The sequence below is a fragment of the Larimichthys crocea genome, chromosome XXI, assembly GCF_000972845.2.
Source record: "Larimichthys crocea isolate SSNF chromosome XXI, L_crocea_2.0, whole genome shotgun sequence".
Lineage (NCBI taxonomy): Eukaryota > Metazoa > Chordata > Actinopteri > Sciaenidae > Larimichthys > Larimichthys crocea.
This window is the reverse complement of record NC_040031.1, coordinates 12676272-12680218: the sequence shown is the minus strand read 5'-3', so window position 1 is coordinate 12680218 and position 3947 is coordinate 12676272.

Below are 3947 nucleotides of genomic sequence, written 5' to 3'. Positions count from 1 at the left end.
GACGGACCAGTGGACACTTCGCTCCTGAGAGTTTAACTCCTGCTGCTGCAGTGGGGAGTTTAAAACTGTTTGTGTAATTTAAGTACTTGAAAACTACTGAGTGAGTTAATCTGCCTCTGTTGCCTTTACTGTAGGCGGCCCGTTACCTTTATATGAACTTTTGTCTCTATCTAGGCTGTAATTCAACCAATAAAACACTTGAATTAATCTGTTTCAGTTTAATAACAGACCTGCGAAGGCGCCTTCTTTGCACTTCAATCCACACACAATTTGTCACCAGGTGTAGAAATATGATCTTTTTCTTGCAAACCTATTTGTCCCTCTTGCAATCAATATGAAATGTTCACAATGTGCTTTATCTTCTCCCACACAGACCGTGTAACACTATTCCTACACTACAGTGGACCATGAAAGGTAAGCCTATATGCATACATTGAAAAGCGGCTATTGCCTTGCCGGCTATTGAGTCAGACAAAATGTTCTGGGATGATCAAAGTTTTTGAAGAGAATGGCCACCACCCATAAATCAGTGCATGGCAGTATAATAGTAAAGATTAAAAGAAAGAAGATAGTAAAGTTTTCTGTAGATTTGATTTCGCTTTGCAGAGTCGGCCCATGTGTTTTGTGCCAGACACAATACCTGTAGGTTCAAATGAACTCATGTGCAGACAACCTAAATACAATTAAGGCCCAAATAAGGCCTTTCCCTGACATCAAAAGTGACACCGCGCCCCCACCCGCCAAAACAACTCAACCAACATTTGTTGTAGTTGAAATCAGGATCTGAAAACGCCGGGCTGAAACGTGAAACATAAATGTGACAAATGCTTCGATTCAATCACGTGCCCTTTGACTTTGTTGCCTCTCTCTCTTTCATTGGAACAGACGCTACGTCTTTGGCCGACCTGGGTTACGACCCATTGACCGCCACATAGATCTGTCTGTGTGAATGCGTGTTAAGTAAGAACAGGTTTCGTGAGCTCAAACATGTCAGTCATTCTCTACATAGCCTTGGCATTAAGCAGTGGAACACATTGCAATGCCAGTTCTTATGTGGACCAGATGGATATAACCTACTACCAGTATTTGGTATCACACTGTGTATACCTTCTTTACTAGAGCTGAAGATATGAAAAGCTAGTCTAGATGAGTAGTAACCATTCGCTTCACCTCCTAATTAGTCACAAAGAACTATTAAACTCACTTTAAAATATTTGTTTATTTGTGGTGCCTAATTTTAGCACCAGACATGAGAGTTTTAGATGAACTTAGAGACGTTTGACCCAATTCTGCTCTATATTTCCCTGCACCATTTTTCGAAACTACACTGAAAAGACAGAAAAATTTAAAGATGCAACCCTGCCAACATCTTGAGGTGAGGAAAAATAGGTTACAACATATTAAAGGAGGACAGTTCTAAACAAATGGGGTGTGTATGTCAGGTTTTGTAACACAGCACTGATGCAGATAGATAGACCACTGATTATTTTGAGGAGCCCTTTTGCTTTAGACCACAATGTTTGACTTTATTTTGAGGAGCCCTTTTGCTTTAGACCACAATGTTTGACTGTCTAGACCCGAGTCTTCCCTCTCGATCATGTAACCTGCATCTTTTGAGAGCTCATCTCCAGCTTATCTAATGAGATATTATAAAGGCATTGAGAAAAAAACAACAACTAAATCTTGGCATCGGCATCACTTACACAAGATGCTGTGCATGCTTTCCAGCGTGTCTCTCATTAATGCGGCATGTGACTCCCCCCCCTCCCTGACTTTAATAACATAGAACTTGATTGCCGTGTATCAGATGTAATCCTGGTGAATTGCTGAGTATCAATCGGTCAACAAACCGATATATATATTTTTTTGCCCATCGCAGCTGTTTTATATTTGCCATGCTCTGGTATAGAGCAGCGGTGAATGTGTTGGTTAAATTGTCAATCCCTCTAACAAGATTAGAAGCTTTAGGCAATGTAAACCCTGAAACAGGAACTCGCCAACAAATCTGCTTTAATTACAGAAGATTAAGTCATATTCACTGTATGTAGACCCACGCAGAGAGGAGATGACTTCACACATTACTTTCTCTTGTCTCTTTTCTGTCTTTCAATGAAAGGCTTTCTTAAATCAATTATTAAGAGAATATAAAACTGTTGTAACCTGTATTTTCAGCCATGCTGGAGTAGTAATGGAGCATTTCTCAAAGTCAGGCCACGGACTTGGAGACCCATTTTTACAAGCTTGAGGGAATTCTGCATTCACCTTTAGTGGATCCCATCTGCATCTATATTTTATACCCAGGAAGTGTAAATGCATCTGGCTGAGTGGCAAACAGTGGCATAGATTCAAGAACAAGTTTTACCACTGGAGTTATTTGAGAGATATTTGGCCTGGTATTACAGTAATTAGGCTGTCTAAGTGATACAAATCTCTATTTAACACATCAAACCACTAACAGTAATGCAGTTATAACCTTGGTTTCCAGGTTCACTGAGGATCTTTGCTGGAGTGCTCCGTCTTTCATGTTTGCTCTACTCTTTTTATGTGTGGCCGTGTGTTTGCTTAGGCCCAGGATGAGTGAATATGAAGCTGCAGTGCATGTGTATATTAATTCTGCTGAGATAGTTTTTTTTATGATGCAAGTTATGACTTCCTGCAACCTACTGGGGTATTTGCATATTGGAATATATGAGATAAAGAGTTCCAGATGGAAACCGTGTCGAGCCCAGAAACATATCCCATGCTCACATTTCCCTGTACATCCATTAGAGATATGCGATAATTGCTCGTTGCTGGTACATTACTCCCACACAGTGAGAAAATAAATCCACATTGAGGTGCATTCAAACAATTTGGGAGTTTCTAAATGGATCTTGTTTCTTGGAGTTTACATAGGAAATCTCCAGTCCAAACAAAGGCAGGGAAACAAACAAACAAGTTTGTTTTCGGAGGGTGAAAAAACGGCTGATAGCTGAAGGCAAAGGCGGGACCAGTCAACAGAGCAGCTGGACCTCTTGACCAGTCACCTGGCTGCGGTCCATACTCAAACACTGGTGACCAATTAGGGACTACTAGAGCCCCAAAAGGCCCAACTTTACTCAGGCTGTTGACTTCATTTGTTGTTAGACAGCTTGTCACAGACTGACAAATGGGATCACATTACTAAAACAAGCAAGTTAATGCATGAGCCGGAGATACAGAGAGTCAGTCAGATCCAGTTTCTGTAGTATCCCACAAAGAAGGCGGTCATAGACTCCAGGGTGTACGTGAAGTACTACAACAATAGGCTATTGGTACACCGCTTGGCTTGTTGATCAAGCTCTCTTTGCATACCAGACTACCATAATTGATATGCTACACTTTATCCTTTTGTAGTCTCTAATTGGGTCTTGCTCGAGTTCCCCCACAACAACTACAAACAACCAGTGAAACAAGAGACGGCTTGTTTGCTGACAGCATGCTAATTATGGAAATGTTACTGGGTAGAAATAGTAACTGGCTGCTGATATAATAGTAGGGTCAAAATGCTTGCTGGCATCCATCCATGTATCTCTTTTGGGGGTTGCTAGTATTATGATTGTTTGTTAATGGACTACAGACAAATCAGGAGGTAGCACAAGGGAATCCTTTACATATTTGGTAGATGCTTTTATTTGTGCGACCAGAGTGCGAACACAGACCTTCTCCTGTCTTAATAGTGTGTCTGTGTCCTTATACAGAGCCAGGCTAGCTCTTTCCGAATGCTTCCAGCCCTGCTAGGCTAAGATAAGCTAAAGTGAGCCAGTGTTATTTCCCAAAATGTCAAAATAGTCATTTCATTCGAGGTTACAAATGAGATTTCTGTTCACGTTGGATCGGAGTTATTCAAAATGACCGTATTTTTCTGCCATTATATCTACCATCTTCAATCGTACTTCTACTTTTCTCCTCAACAATCATTTAAGAAA